The 17,147-nt window shown below is 41.5% G+C and overlaps 1 protein-coding gene and 1 non-coding gene across 4 annotated transcripts in view; one reads left to right on the plus strand and one right to left on the minus strand.

Annotated features, from left to right (window-relative positions):
- The window catches only part of LHFPL3 (LHFPL tetraspan subfamily member 3), a 609,123-nt gene that overhangs the window by 279,197 nt on the left and 312,779 nt on the right, over positions 1 to 17,147 (minus strand). The window lies entirely within an intron of this gene.
- On the plus strand, positions 10,548 to 10,654 carry LOC130027829 (U6 spliceosomal RNA). The gene has a single exon (XR_008793056.1). It is a non-coding gene; the product is annotated as a U6 spliceosomal RNA (small nuclear RNA).

Consider the following 17,147-nt stretch of genomic DNA (forward strand, 5'->3'; position numbering starts at 1 on the left):
GAAGTCAATTGTAAACATTACCAACCCAAGCAGCTAATTTTCCAGACATGCACAGAAGCAATGAGTACAGAGTTACTGATTCCTTAGTGCTCGTGTGAGGCTAACAGTATCCTTTGATGAGTATGTCAAATATGTCAGAAGAAATATGGGAGAATGTTGACACTATAAAGAGAAAATACTTTTTTCAGTCAACAGCTGATAACACATACAAGATAGCTCAGTTGTTTAAATGTCAGTTTTACAATTACACAAAGGAATAAAATCCCCCCAAATTAATTTGACAGGAAGCATGAAAGTATTTTATTTGCAATATTTCCAGACACTTAGGCAAACAAGATTTCCACAATATCTTATTAACATTGTAGGACTGATGGTGAGGAGAGTTACTAGTCCTCTGGATTTGAGACTTCTATTTCATATCTGATATCAAGAAACGTTCCCACATAAAGTGTGGCCTCCAAAGTTATGTTCAATGTCCAAAGGCACCATTATTAATCACTAAGAATTGAATTAAATTCTTAATTTCTTTGAAAAGAATGAACATTTAGTTTAAAATTACACAAATATTCCTATAAAATGGTACATTTAAAATTTAACTGGAAGAACCTCAATTTAGCTCTACAGACTTGGTAGTGTAAATTTCACATACACTCTCTCTGTTTCCTCATATTCACAAGCTATCACTTATTTACAATCACAAAACACCACTATGAATTGTAGTAGTTTAGCAAGTCTGCACATATAGTTATGTCCTTGATGATGATTTTAGCTGATGGAACTAGAGGAAATATTTTTGTTTGTTTTGGGGACACAATTGGCAGTACCCAGGGCTTACTCCAGGTTCTGTGCTCAGGGAAGACTCTTGGCGGGGACTGTTTGGGGTGCCAAGAATCAAATTCAGGTCATCCACATAAAAAGTAAGCACCCTACCAATTGTATTGTGTCTCCAGCCACAAATTTTTAACCATATTTGGTATTTTATACTGTCATTATTATTACATTGTTTATGTTACCAAAGATATCTCCCCAAGAGATATTTTGCAAATATATAAGGAGGAGCCTTGGTACTTCATAAGATAAAAGGCAAAACAAAACAAACAACTAAGCATTTAATTTTTGCTGCCTGTCAAATCCTATAGAGTGATTTGCTAGTACTTGAGGATTATAAATACCAGGGGAGTACTGTTTTTTTTTTTTAATTCCCTTGATTTATTTTAGCTGAATATGTCAGTGATACAGGGCATGCTTAGTTTAGATATTAGCTGGACACTGTACTATACTGTTTGAGGTTTGCCTGATAGCATACCTTTTACAACATTATCACCAATAAGAGTCCCTATCATGCATAATTATCAGACAAGACACAGAGAAGGAGTAGGACACATGTATCTGATTTTCACTGGACAAGAGAACAGCTATCACTGTCATATTCCTGAGACTGAGTCTGCTCTCCAAGTCAAGAGAGTTCCTTGTGGACATCCCTTCCTGGCACCAGAGATGCAGAGAAGCAATGAGTACAGAGCTACTGATTTGTAAGTTTAAAAATGCACAAATGACACTGTCAGAAGACCTGCTCAGCAACTTCTATGTGTGACTCTACCTTCTTTAATGACTCGGGAAGAAAGGTTTACATATTTCCTTCTGTTAATAATAAAGTCACCTGGGTTAGATTATTCACAATTATACTCATTTACTTATTTCCCTTTATTATAGAGTGAGAATGTTAGGTTTTCCAATAAGATTTTCCCTGCAACATCACCTGAGCTGAAAAAAGTGCTTTCTTTGGACTTTATCGGGGGGCAGTAGAAGCTGGCAGTTTTATAATAAGGCAAGTTTGAGAAATTCATAGCTTTAATTTCAATTTCTAAACACAGAGCAGCTATAGTGTTCAAGGAAGTCCTAGTTGGTTATTCAGAGGATCACTGGGAACAAGCAGTAAAGGAATGTTATCTTCCTGGGGCCCTGGAAAAATTAGGAGTATCAGCAATGCTCAACAGAAATATAATTTTGTGAAAAAGCCTGTTCATGGCAACTGTCAAATAAAATATCTCTCTCTAGTCCCTCCCATTATCTGTTCTTTCCATTATCATAAAACCCATAATTTGATTACAAAAGCAGCAGGAAAGGTGCTAGACAGTTAAATAATTTAGTTCTGAGTATTCCCAAGCAAGTAATCTTTGTACTTAATGATACCAAACTTTAAAAAAATCTCACAGTGTCTACTGTCTAGTATTTGTGAAAATTCCGAAATGATAAAAATCCATATAACAGATTGGTAACAGGAGTTCATGAAAAGAGTCCTATAAAATTGAAGGATGAAAAGGAGGAAAGCATTCTATAGCATTTCAACGAGAGAACAAAGAAAAGATACTAGACAAACAAAAACAACTTAACTTATTGTCAATCCCAAACTGGGAAACTGAAAAAGTAGGATGTAAGTTTGAAAGTATCCGCCTCTAGTATTAACTCTTGTAACTGTGAACAGCCAGACGCTAGAGAGGAAGTCTGATGTGCAGAATCCTGACACCAAGTGTCTTTAGGGTTGATAATGAGACAAACACACACACACACACACACACATACACACATACACACATACATGCATACACATACACCCTGCCTTCTCTGGGAAGCAATATTGTAAGGAGCAGACAATCTTGTCTAAAATGTGAGACCCTGCAGCAGTGCATATTTGATTAAAATGAAAAGAAAAACCCACATGGGCTCAGTTTTTTCCTATGATATTACTGTCATTATTTATATGAAAGGAATGTCTATAGTACATTGTATTATTTATTCTTACTGAGTTAATGCCAACAATACCAAACATGAGAGCAGAGCTTATTAAGGGCTGTCAGGGAAAAGGGCTCCGGCAGAGCCAACAGGACAGAAGATGACAGCTGGCTGGTTGGGGTGTTATTTTGGAAGCCGTGAAGAAGCTTCATGATGTGAGTACCATGTGATCAGTTAACACATTACTACCCTAATCTTAATTTTATTTGGTTGAAGGTCACAGTGTTTCTCACTTGAAGGCTATATGGGCCCCTGCAGGCCCTAAGGATATTTTAAGGGGGTGTCACAAGTGAAAATTGGATAAATGGGAGGTCTTGGTATTATTAGACTAGGGGACAAACTAGTAGTATAGGGAGGGTCACAGGAAGGACATCAGTTCAGAAGGGGACCATGGTTGGAAAAAACACTGCTGAATGTCTGGGCCAGAGATATAGTACAGTGGATAGAGCGTTTGCCTTACACGTGGTAGACCCAAGTTTGCCCCTCATCATCCCATATGATTCACCAAGCACCAACAGGAGTAATTCCTGAGTACAGAGCCAGGAATAACCCCTGAGCATCACAGGGTGCGGCCCAAAACAAAAAGACACTGCTGAATGTGGAAAGCCTAGGAAAGACTTCACAAATTGGTAAAGGTTTCTTCTTGAAGGGTAAAGTTTGTCAAGAGAAAACTCCTTGGAAAACCAGGAGCAAGAACAAAAGCTTGCTAGACTACTCGTAGTGAAATTAGCTTGTAATTTAGATGGCAAAGAGGCACAGCTGATGAGCAAGGAGGTTGGTGTTCAGATCACGAATGACTGGTGATAGAACACATACTATGATCTTAGCTTTCCTGTAAGGGTAACTTCTAGAGGCACAGAATTCAGGGAGGTATGAAGACATTATGATGAATGAAAATACCAAATGCTACTTCCCTCTGTGCTGGAATGCCAGGCTTCAGACTGTTGCTGAGGATTTTATTTGTTCCTGATTATAGAAGATTTCTGTCTCTGGTTCTGTGGAACTAAGATGGACAGCATTTTCTCATAGAACAAAAAAGGCAAAATTGTAAGTGTGTTGTTTAAGTTGGCTGCCTTCTGTGATAGGGACTAAAATGCTAAATGTAATTGCAGCAATTGTTTTCAAATAAATGTCATAATTAATTCAGAATGTTCTCTCATTGGCGAAGAAATACATCATATTCAGTGTAATTAATGTCTTTTAAATGATTGTGTGATACATAAAACTATCCCGTAGAGACACTGAGAGCTTCATCCTAGTGAAGGCTTCATCTGATTATATATGATTCACTGAGATGTTTAAATAAATTAGAAGTAGGAAGAGCCCTTTACATCTGACCTGGCAGCCTGGCAGGTGTCATCTAAACCACGGTGGAAAGATAAATATTTAATTTCTCACAATCTTTAAGATAGTGAAATCAAGATGCTTTTTATCTGTAAAAGAGTGCAGTGATTAGCATCCCACAGGATCATGGAGTTTGTTTTATACCTGAATCCAGCTTTATTTTACTTTTGTCATTGAATGCATCCTCTGGAGATACTGATCTCTCATATAGCCAGCTGTTTTTCCTAGGGATGGAAGCACACCTATCAGGAAATCTCAATCTGCCACTTTTTGCATAGCTTCAATTGAGATAAAGGGATAGATACTACTAAATCATTCAAAGAATATTTTCTTCTGCCTCTCCCTCTCTTCTTTCCTTTCTTCATTTTTTTGTTTCAAATAACAATTTTAAAATGATCAAAATAATGACTCCCTTCTTGAGCCCTGTCACTGTCACTGTCCTCCTGTTGTTCATCGATTTGCTCGAGCGGGCCCAGTAACGTCTCATTGTGAGACTTTGTTGTTACTGTGTTTGGCATATCGAATACGCCATGGGTAACTTGCCAGGCTTTGCCGTGCGGGCGAGATACTCTCGGTAGCTTGCCGGGCTCTCCGAGAGGGGCGGAGGAATCAAACTCGGTTCGGCCATGTTGGCTGCGTGCAAAGCAAACGCCCTACTGCCGTGCTATCGCTCCAGCCCTTCTTGAGTCCAATATTTAAAATTTAAAAAGTAGAACGGCTGTAGCTAAAGGGGAAGGGAGGAGGAGGCCACTCACCTGCTGGCCTTGTCCTTCATCTCATCTCATCTTTCTCGGCTGTGAGGACAGCTAAAGCACCTGCACATGGCCCACAGGACTACAGGGAGCACTTGGGGATGGTGAATCCCAAGGAGATACAGTGACTTGTGTCTGAGTGGTTCACTCGTAGAAACATTTGAAAAATCCTTGATTTTCAGATGCCCCAAGTTTAATCTATATAGAAACCAATCCTAATTTTTCTGTTTTAAAAATAAAATTTTGCCCTGCCACAGAGGCAGGGGGGGATGGGGGGATGGGGGTGGGAGGGATATTATCCATGGTGGTGAAAAACGGGCACTGGTGGAGGGATGGGTATCTGATCATTGTATAATTGAAACCCAAGCACAAAAAAAATTGTAAATCTACAACTGTAAAAAAATAAATAAATAAATAAATAAAATAAAATTTTGTTGGTTTACTCTTACTTAATAATACTGCATAGATTTTAGGAGTATGGCTCCATACATCTCTGTAGATCAGCCTCATCATATCCACCATCAGTTATAATGCCTTCCCTTTACATCTAAGAATGAATCTTCCATAGTTTTCCCTACTTACTTCCTCTCTAGTAGCCACCATATTTTGCAGAATTACTTTGTTATTTTGATTATTTATATTCTGCATATGTAAGAAATCAGCCTTTCACTCTCTGATTTATTTTATTTACTTATTTTGTTTTTTGGGCCGTACCTAGAAGTGCTAAGGGCTTATTCTTGGGTCTGGGTTCAGGGATCACTCCTGGAGGCCCCGGGGAATCATATATAGTGCTGGAAATCAAACTCACATTGGTCACAAGCAAGCAAGATCCCTACTCACTCTACTATTGCTCTTGTTTATTTAGCTTAGCACAATATCCAAGTTCCATTTATGTTGTTGTAAGACAAGATTTCATTTAAAAATATCAGAGTCATGTCTGGAAAGAAAGATGGCGGCCGCACGGGAGTCTTGTGGAAAGCGGGTTTGAGCCGGGCTCGGGGGAGCGGCGGGGACCTCATGGGAAGGGGGGCTTTGTGGGCCGTCCCCCACGCCCCACCAAGGTCGCCAGCTGCCCCCCACGAGTGGCTCTCCGGCACGGCCACGGCCCCGGAGGCACAAGGACTTAGCACAGAGAACCAGCCGCTTGGAGCAGAAAAGCAAATGGACTTGTGTTGATCCGCGCCACCAAGCATGCCCGGAGGGGGAAGGGCGTTGACCGGCCTGCCCGCTCCTCTCTGGAAAGAAAGATGGCGGCCGCACGGGAGTCTTGTGGAAAGCGGGTTTGAGCCGGGCTCGGGGGAGCGGCGGGGACCTCATGGGAAGGGGGGCTTTGTGGGCCGTCCCCCACGCCCCACCGAGGTCACCAGCTGCCCCCCACGAGCGGCTCTCCGGCACGGCCACGGCCCCAGAGGCATAAGGACTTAGCACAGAGAACCAGCCGCTTGGAGCAGAAAAGCAAATGGACTTGTGTTGATCCGCGCCACCAAGCCTGCCCGGAGGGGGAAGGGCGTTGACCGGCCCGCCCGCTCCTCTCTGGAAAGAAAGATGGCGGCCGCACGGGAGTCTTGTGGAAAGCGGGTTTGAGCCGGGCTCGGGGGAGCGGCGGGGACCTCATGGGAAGGGGGGCTTTGTGGGCCGTCCCCCACGCCCCACCGAGGTCGCCAGCTGCCCCCCACGAGTGGCTCTCCGGCACGGCCACGGCCCCGGAGGCACAAGGACTTAGCACAGAGAACCAGCCGCTTGGAGCAGAAAAGCAAATGGACTTGTGTTGATCCGCGCCACCAAGCCTGCCCGGAGGGGGAAGGGCGTTGACCGGCCCGCCCGCTCCTCTCTGGAAAGAAAGATGGCGGCCGCACGGGAGTCTTGTGGAAAGCGGGTTTGAGCCGGGCTCGGGGGAGCGGCGGGGACCTCATGGGAAGGGGGGCTTTGTGGGCCTTCCCCCACGCCCCACCGAGGTCGCCAGCTGCCCCCCACGAGTGGCTCTCCGGCACGGCCACGGCCCCGGAGGCACAAGGACTTAGCACAGAGAACCAGCCGCTTGGAGCAGAAAAGCAAATGGACTTGTGTTGATCCGTGCCACCAAGCCTGCCCGGAGGGGGAAGGGCGTTGACCGGCCCGCCCGCTCCTCTCTGGAAAGAAAGATGGCGGCCGCACGGGAGTCTTGTGGAAAGCGGGTTTGAGCCGGGCTCGGGAGAGCGGCGGGGACCTCATGGGAAGGGGGGCTTTGTGGGCCGTCCCCCACGCCCCACCGAGGTCGCCAGCTGCCCCCCACGAGCGGCTCTCCGGCACGGCCACGGCCCCGGAGGCACAAGGACTTAGCACAGAGAACCAGCCGCTTGGAGCAGAAAAGCAAATGGACTTGTGTTGATCCGCGCCACCAAGCCTGCCCGGAGGGGGAAGGGCGTTGACCGGCCCGCCCGCTCCTCTCTGGAAAGAAAGATGGCGGCCGCACGGGAGTCTTGTGGAAAGCGGGTTTGAGCCGGGCTCGGGGGAGCGGCGGGGACCTCATGGGAAGGGGGGCTTTTTGGGCCGTCCCCCACACCCCACCGAGGTCGCCAGCTGCCCCCCACGAGCGGCTCTCCTGCACGGCCACGACTCCAGGGCACAGAAACCAATCTCTTAACTAGCTAACTTTTAATAGAAATTCTTCCAGGGTCAATAAGTAAAATAGCAGAAATTCAAAACCGCGCGGCCGCTATTGCGGCCGCACGACATCATTTTATTCTTAAACCTAGTTGTAGAAAGCAGATCATTTCACAACGCTGTTTCAGCATGTCTGATTGGGGGGGGTGGGTCGTAAACTCTAAACAATAATTGTGCATCTTCTATCGAAATAATCTATCTAGTCAAAGTAGATAGAGTATTAACTAGAACTCATCTGCCTCACAAAGAATTGGGAGGGGTGGGAGGTGGGGGTCTATTGGGGTTCGGGGTTAAAAATGAGTATTGGTAAAGGGAAATGTGTTTGGTATCTACATGACTGAGACCTAAACCCGAAAGCTCTGTAACTTTTCCCACAGTGATTCAATAAATAAATAAATTATAAAAAAAAATATCAGAGTCATATATTCAATTGAGTAATGACACAAGAACTTCTTTATTCACTCTTTGTCTGTGGATGGGCATTTAGGTTGCTCCCACGTCTCAACTATTGTGAATAACTCTGCTATGAACAAAAGGGTTAAAAAATTTTTGTGAATTAGTGCTTTCCTATTATTCAGGCTAATTATCTAGAAATAATACTGCTGTAGTGTAAGGATATATCTATTTTGAGTTGATTACAGATTTACTAAGGGCTGGAGAAATAGCACAGCGGTAGGACATTTGCCTTGCATGCAGTCAACATGGCCGACCCAAGTTTGATTCCTCCGCCCCTCTCGGAGAGCCCTGCAAGCTACCAAGAGTATCTCGCCCGCATGGCAGAGCCTGGCAAGCTACCCGTGACGTATTCGATATGCCAAACAAAGTAACAAGAAGTCTCACAATGGAGACGTTACTGGGCCCGCTCGAGCAAATCCATGAACAACGGGAGGACAGTGACAGTGATAGATTTACTGTGCTATTTTCCCTACAGGTTGCACCTGTTTACATTCCATCAATACCGTGTGAGTTCCTTTTTCCTCTACACCCTCCCCAGTATATGCTGTTTGCAAACCTTTTCATATAGGCCATTCTTATAGGTGGTATGATGTCATTGTGGTTTAGAGTTTCATTTCCCTGATAATAAAGTTGAGCATTTTTTTATGTGCTTGTTGACTGTGCTTTCTTTGGAAAAATCTTCTCAAACATTCTAAGTATCAAACAATGACAAACCTTTAGTTTGTATTACAAAATCAATTATTAAGAAGTGGGGGGATGGGTAAGGGAATGAAGACCAAACTAGAGGTGACATAGAGATAGCAGTGAAAGGCTGTGGGCACTTTGGGGTAGTGGGATGCAATAAATTTTTTTTCTTTTTTTTTTTTAATTCCATGAGGTACAGTTATAGGCTTACAAATTTTGTGCTTGGGTTTCAGTTATACAATGATCATGTGCCCATCCCTCCACCAGTGCCCGTCATCCATCACCACGGGTCCCAGCATCCCCCCCACCCCCCATCTCCCCCCGTCCCACCCTGCCTCTGTGGCAGGGTATTCCCCCTTGTTCTCTCTCTCTTCTTTTGGGTACTGTGTTTTGCAAGAGAGGCTTTGAGTGGCAATCATGTTTGGTCTATAGACTACTTTCAGCATGCTTCTCCCACCCTGGGAGGGTCCTCACAACACCCTTCATTTGGTGCTCTCTTCTCTATCTGAGCTTCCTTTTCACCTAGCACGTGTGGCTGGCCTTCAAGTCCTGGAGCAAAATTCCTGGTACTAATCTCAGCCATTCCTGGGTGTTAGTCTCCCTTTTTGTTGCTTTATGTTCCCCAGATGAATGCAATCTTTCTGTGTCTATCCCGCTCTTTCTGACTCATTTCGCTTAACATGATACTTTCCATGTAGTACCACTTGTATGTAAATTTCATAACTTCATCTTTTCTAACAGCTACATAGTACTCCATTGTGTAAATGTACCAAAGTTTCTTTAACCAGTCATCTGTTCTTGGGCACTCAGGTTTTTTCCAGATTCTGGCTATTGTAAAGAGTGCTGCAATGAACAAACAATTGCAGATGTCACTTCGACTATACCTTTTTGCCTCTCTGGGATATATTCCCAGGAGTGCTATAGCTGGGTCAAATGGCAGATCAAATTCTAATTTTTTGAGAGTCGTCCATACTGTTTTCCAAAAGGGTTGGACCAGCCAGCATTCCCACCAGCAGTGAAGGAGGGTCCCTTTCTCGCCACATCCGCGCCAGCACCTGTTGCTTTTGTTCTTGTGGATGTGGGCCAGTCTCTGTGGTGTGAAATGATATCTCATTGTGGTTTTGATCTGCATCTCTCTGATGATTAGTGATGTAGAGCATTTTCTCATGTGCCTTTTTGCCATTCGAATTTCTTCTTTGTGAAAGTTTCTGTTCATTTCCTCACCCCATTTTTTGATGGGGTTGGGTGATTTCTTCTTGTGGAGTTTAACCAGTACCTTGTATATCCTTGATATCAACCCCTTGTCGGATGTGTACTTGGTGAATATCCTTTCCCATTCTGTAGACTGTCTTTGTATTTTGGTCACTGTTTCTTTTGAGGTGCAGAAGCTTCTTAGTTTAAGATAGTTCCATTTGTCTAGCTCTGTTTTCACTTGCTCGGCCAGTGGCGTGACATCTTTGAAGATACCATTAGCTTCAATATCATGGAGAGTTTTGCCGACTTTGTCTTCAATAAACATTATGGATTCTGGTTTGATGTTGAGGTCATAAATCCATTTTGATCTTACTTTTGTGCATGGTGTGGGATGCAATAAATTTATATACCAAATACCACATATCTTAACACTTTGCAAACATCTCACCTAAACAATAATAAAATTATGTATTTATTTTGGGGGCTCATACCAGCCCCCAATAAATCCTCAGGGATTACTCCTGATTCTGTTATCAGTGATCATTCCTGGAAGCTCTTGGGGGGACGATATGGGGTGCTGGAGATCAAATTCAAATGGGCATTTGCAAGGCAAACACCCTACTTGCTTAACTATCATTCCAGTCCCAACTATAATAAAAATTTAAAAATCTTATGCCTATAGTGCTCGCTTCGGCAGCACATATACTAAAATTGGAATGATACAGAGAATATTAGCATGGCCCCTGCGCAAGGATGACACGCAAATTTGTGAAGCGTTCCATAATATTTTGGACGATTCTCAAAAAATTAGAATTTGATCTGCCATTTGACCCAGCTATAGCACTCCTGGGAATATATCCCAGAGAGGCAAAAAGGTATAGTCGAAGTGACATCTGCAATTGTTTGTTCATTGCAGCACTCTTTACAATAGCCAGAAACTGGAAGAAACCTGAATGCCCAAGAACAGATGACTGGTTAAAGAAACTTTGGTACATTTACACAATGGAGTACTATGTAGCTGTTAGAAAAGATGAAGTTATGAAATTTACATACAAGTGGTACTACATGGAAAGTATCATGTTAAGCGAAATGAGTCAGAAAGAGCGGGATAGACACAGAAAGATTGCATTCATCTGGGGAACATAAAGCAACAAAAAGGGAGACTAACACCCAGGAATGGCTGAGATTAGTACCAGGAATTTTGCTCCAGGACTTGAAGGCCAGCCACACGTGCTAGGTGAAAAGGAAGCTCAGATAGAGAAGAGAGCACCAAATAAAGGGTGTTGTGAGGACCCTCCCAGGGTGGGAGAAGCGTGCTAAAAGTAGTCTATAGACCAAACATGATTGCCACTCAAAGCCTCTCTTGCAAAACACAGTACCCAAAAGAAGAGAGAGAGAACAGGGGGGAATGCCCTGCCACAGAGGCAGGGTGGGATGCTGGGACCCGTGGTGGTGGAGGATGGGCACTGGTGGAGGGATGGGTACTTCATCATTGTATAACTGAAACCCAAGCACAAAAATTTATAAGTCTATAACTGTACCTCATGGTATTTCAAAAATAAAAAAATTAAAAAAAACTTATGCCTATATAAGACCTCGATGCAGACTGTCTATATCATATATATGAAAATATTTTCTTCAGTCAGTAAGTTGCCTTTTTTATTTCTGCTGTGGTTACTTTCTCTATATAGTAGTTTAAAATTTTTTGATATAATTACACTTATTTTTGCTTGTTGCATGTAATCCAACTTTTAAAAATGAACAAAGAATCTGAATAGAAATTTCTCTAAAGAAAATACATAAATGGCCAACTAGTGCATGAAAGTATATGCAGCATAATCAGTCATACTAGAAATGCAAAATAGGGGTTGGGGAGATGGTTCAAATGGCTGGAGTGCATGTTTTTATGTCACTATCTTCACAGATGAGAATATAATTAGGATCCACCAACTCCACGGAGGGAACAGTGCCTAGGTCAGTACTTCTCTTTGGAAATTCTAGGCCCATCTCTGGCCCAACTCACTCTTCATTGGTCTTTATCATTCCTGCAAGTAGCAGTTTCTTTTCATGGTAGGAGTCCAGTAACTCAGCTAGCAAATGTGTTAAATTCTGGGAAGTGTTATATTCACATTGTGTTTTTAGGAACAAATAAACACACACACACAAGTGTGTGCTTGTTTCTGGAGACACAAACTTTCAGTGAAAACTCTCTTATACAATGTGTTTTCTAATAACTGACAAAGAAAAAACCAATTCAATTACACCTCAAGGGTTAACAGAATTGATTTTCAGAAACAGACCTCATTTTGACTTTGAGGTGGTTAATGGAGGGATTATGGAGGCTACCGGTAGGGTCAGAGACTGACAACTGGGATATCTGCAAACAGGTCCACAGATTAGAAGGGGAACAAAATTTGAGAATCTGAATCCTCATTTGGCTTTCTGGATTGCTTATACAGAAATGTATAGAACAAATAAATGTCTGATCAGAAGCGACTTCTGTAAATAATGGATGGTCATTTTCTTAAGAGGGTTAGAGGTTATACTATGAAGGATTTAAAAGGACCTACTATTTGGGGAAGGAAATAGGGCAAATTTCCCAGCCTAATGGCATTGAAAGTCAGTCTCGATCACAAACTCATGGCATAGTTTCCTAGTATTAGTACTCTGGCTGCCAAAGAGATAGTTGGCTACTCCATTTAGCTTTCTTAATAATCATAAATCCCCAAATAGATTCTTACATACAGGAATTACTGTCATTTTAATATCTCAATGAATAGCCAGAGAATCTGGGCCACTACGTACCAAAAATGGAAAATCACTGGTAGAAAAACACTAAAGACAGAGTACTTGTATATAGCTAAAGATGTTAGCTAAGTGTAGATAAGTCAGATGGAGGCTCAAACAAAATAACTCACACTGATGAGGAGTAGTTATAGAAAATGAAATGAAAGTTAACTTATGAAAATGTTCAAAGAATCAAGCTCTTGAAAGAATAAAATGAGGCTGTCAGACCATGATAAATGTTCCAAATGGAAACGAAAGTTGTACATTTGACAATGAAGCAAAGGACAAATAACAATCTATGCCCACAAAAAGAATTTACTCATTATAGTTGTATGGTAAGAGTTCTGAAACTCTTAACAAAGATCTAACACCTCTAATAAATCTATAGCAGAGCGATAAACCACTCTGAGTAACAACTCTAACACACCACTAGATCCCAAGGTGCCATATGAGTAGTCCAAGATCAAGTTATATTTAACAAGATTTTCTTTCTTCTCTGATTCCCCAAGGTCAAGTCACAGTTTTGTCTAAAGGCCCTTAGGAACCGTGTTCTTACCCTCATCATATGAGCCTTGTCATATTATATGAAACTTGTCTAGTTTCCCAAGTAGAACAAGCAGTCCATGAGTATAAAAATGCTGACATTGTTATTTCTCTAGTACATAGGACATTGCTAAAACCAGCTAATAAATGTTTTCTGATTAAAATAATAAATCAGAGGTCATTGATTAAATACTTAATTTGACTTATTTAGAAATTTATACCACATCATATTGATTTAACAAACATATAATATACACATACATATATAGATTTTCTTAATTATGTAATTTCTTCGGTCCTTCCCTCCAAAGTTATAAAACACATTATCTTATATAAAACAGTCATTTCATATTGCAGTAAACAGGGTGTAAAAAATATCTGGTTATTAAAAAATTGGGTAATAGCTAGAGTGAAAAAAGATTATAAGAAAAAGAACTAAACATAATTCTGCCTTCATCCCCAAGCATACCTGGGAGTTCTATTGTAAAACAAGCATATATTCAACCAACAAATATGTTCTGACTTTTTTTTTTGGGGGGGACGCGGATTTCTTTCTTCCTTTTTTTAATTGAATTACTGTGAGACAGAGCATTACAAAGCTGTTCATGATTGGGTTTCAATCATATAGTGTTTCAACACCTATCCCTCCACCAGTGTAATTTCTCAATACCAGTGTCCCCAGTTTCCCTTCCACCCCTTCAATCCACCCCCACCCTGGCCTGCTTCTATTAAAAGCACCCCTATTCTCTCTCTCTCTCTCTCTCTCTCTCTCGCTCTCGCTCTCGCTCTCGCTCTCATTTTAGACATTATGGTTTGCAATAGTTTCTGAAAGGTTATCATGTATATCCCTATACCTACTTTCAACACTCAGTTCTAGTCCAGAGTGATCATTTCTAACTAACGTTGTCATAATGAACCTTCTATCTTAAATACACCCAATAACCTTGTGGTAATTTCCAACCACTGACCCGTCCTCCTGGCCCATTTTCCATGGTCTCGAATATTAGTTTCATACTGTTTTTTCATATCTCCAAAATAAATGCAGTCATTCTATATCTATTCAACTCCTTCTGACTCATTCCACTCAGGATGATACTAAGTCCATCCATTTGTAGGCAAATTTCATGACCTCATTATTCCTAACAGCTGTGTAGTATTCCATTGTGTAGATTGTACTGACTTTAGAGACAGACATTTGCCTTGCAAATGTGAGGATCTGGCACATAAACTGTGCCCAGCACCAAAACAAAATAGTGTGTTAAAATCCACAATTGTAATTGTGCTAGACACTATTGCACTAACTATAGAATGTTAAATCAAGGCAGATTTTTTTAAAAAACAGGACTTTTGGAATAAGAGTGGAGAAAATAAAAACCCTGTTAAAACAACTATTAACTACTATCAAATCAATGAACAATGGAACCAGCCGCTTATGCCAATATCTGTGCTTAAGCCAGGATGTGCTATGTGTGCCTGCATTTTAGCAGGACAGACATAGTCTTTTACCTACAAAATGGTGTCTGAGTGTGGTGTTTACTGAGCGTGTAGTGTTATTCTGTCACTGTCACTGTCCTCCCATTGTTCATCCATTTGCTTGAGCGGGCACCAGTAACATCTCACAACAAATTGTGAGACTTGTTGTTACTGTTTTTGGCATATTGAATATGTCACGCGGAGTTTGCCAGGCAATAGCACAGCAGGTGTGTATGGGGGGCATTTGCCTTGCATGCGGCTGACCGTAGTTTGACTTCTAGCATCCTATATATGGTCCCCTGAGTGTTACTCAGTTTATTTATTTATTTTTTAATAACATAAGAGTTACTATTCTTGGGACTGAAGAGATAAAACAAGGCTAAAGTATAATGTCTTGTATATAGCCATTCTGGGTTTGATCTCAGGCACTACAAGGTCCCACAAGCATTATCAGGAGTCACTCTTGAGTATTGAGCTGGAATAGCCCCTGAGCACCACCTGTGAAAAAACCTTCCATTCTTCCATTCTTCCATTCCTGGTGTGACTCCCAAGTGAAAAAAGTCCCATGCCTTAAGAACAGGTTGATGTAACACTTATATGTGCATTTCCACTATTCTTCCAAAACCACTTCTCTTTGTCAAAGTTACCAATGATGTGTGTGCATGTTGCTAAATCCAAAGATCAGTATCCAAACCTGCTGCTCTTCTTGGATGCAGGATTCTAAACAATCTACCTCATCTCATTCAATGGTGAGTCTGTCTTCCTGGTAGCTCAACTTGAACTCCCTGTAGTCATCCTTGGCTGCTTTATTTTCCACACACACCAGGTCCAGTAAATCCTAATTACTGTATCTTGGAAACATTTCTGGAACTCACCACTTTTCACCTCCTCCACAAATAGTTCAAACAAGACCTTTGCCATCTCTACAGGAATAGACCATGGCTTCTTGGTGTTCCTATGTTAATCCTTGCCCACCTAGACTTTTTCTAAAAACATTAATCTGTTATCAGAATTACCCCATTCTCCTTCCAAGCTTTTCCTGTTTTTTATTTTCTTTCTCCCTAGTTATTTCTCACACCTGGATTAAGGGTTCCCCTTTCAGGAACTACTTCCTCATGTGTCAATCAATTTATAAGCTTAACTGTTCCTAGCACACACTTGTATGCTTATCTCTCACAAGAGGCTTAATTGAGCCGGTGTTAAGAATGTTAAAGAAAGAATTTAACATTCTTTCTTTCCCACTATGCAGTAGATTATTGAGGGCAAGCACCTTGATAATTATTTCTCATAAACTCTTAAATTGAGCATAGTGTATGGCACTTATTATTGTTAGGAAAAAAATAAAATTAGAAATGTAAATCAAATCACACCACCCACCCCTTTTTTCAACTCCTGCAATTGTTCTTTTTTTACTCCAAATTACATACCAAGTATCTGCTCAAATGATAGTTTTTAAGCGAGGTCTTCCCAAAGTGCTCACCTGTATCATTCTCCCAACCTCAATACACATTTATAAATACTGCCCTCAGAACCAGAAGCTTCCTCGCCCCCTTTAACATCCTCTCTTTCCTCCTCTCTGGTACTTATATCTTGACTAATTGTTTTTTCTCCATATTTTTATTTTTAAATACCTCCTGCCTCTAGACCATGCACCCAGTGTGTGCAGGGCTTCATCTGTTTGCTTGACACTTATTCCTAGAGCTGATGCTTATTTCTAGGGTCATTGAGACATTCAGAAAATAGTTGCATGAGAATAAATGACAAAATGTGCTCTAAGAATTTTAGAATACCTTATTGGTTACCTATCCAAAGCCATTTCTCCTCCCTTGCTCGTAGAACCTGCTTTCATTTGGGCATCCAAATGATGAGAAAAACTGATTTTTCTTTCTAAACAGTCTCATTCTTGCTACAAGTGACTGGTTTAGTCCGGCACATTGGGTTAGAATTAGAAAATAAAGATTCCTTGATAGTCACTTTGGAGGAAAGGTACCTCTTTTTCTGCTGGGTGCTGTATCAATGCACACCGTCTAGTTAGAGAAGTAGCCTTTTGAACCTGAGGACAAGGAAGATGCCCGAAAGTCTCCAGAACAGTACCAAAGACAGTAAGGCTCTTGTTAAACTGCAGAAGTAACTAGTTTGGGACTGCTTCCCCCTACATGATCTTGTTCAGTGAGATAATTCAATTCCTTATTGTAGAAGTTTGAGGCCTAAGGTATTTTGAGTTCATTATTTGTTACTTGGCAGCTGCAAGCATTGTAATTGATTTGCACAAATTGCAAATTTCCCCTAGATACACAGACACTGGCTCTGATTTTGTCTTCAACCAGCTATGGAATTATTGTTATCATGAATATGTTATAGAAAACCCTAAAATTCTAAAATCTCAGCTTGATGTCATTACTGAAGCCACAGAGAATTGAGCTTTGAGGCTTATTGAAGTTACAATGTTTGGATGAAAGGAAAACAGTTCAACTAATT

This window comes from Sorex fumeus, unplaced genomic scaffold (genome assembly GCF_029834395.1).
Source record: "Sorex fumeus unplaced genomic scaffold, SorFum_2.1 ptg000037l, whole genome shotgun sequence".
Taxonomy (NCBI): Eukaryota; Metazoa; Chordata; class Mammalia; order Eulipotyphla; family Soricidae; genus Sorex; species Sorex fumeus.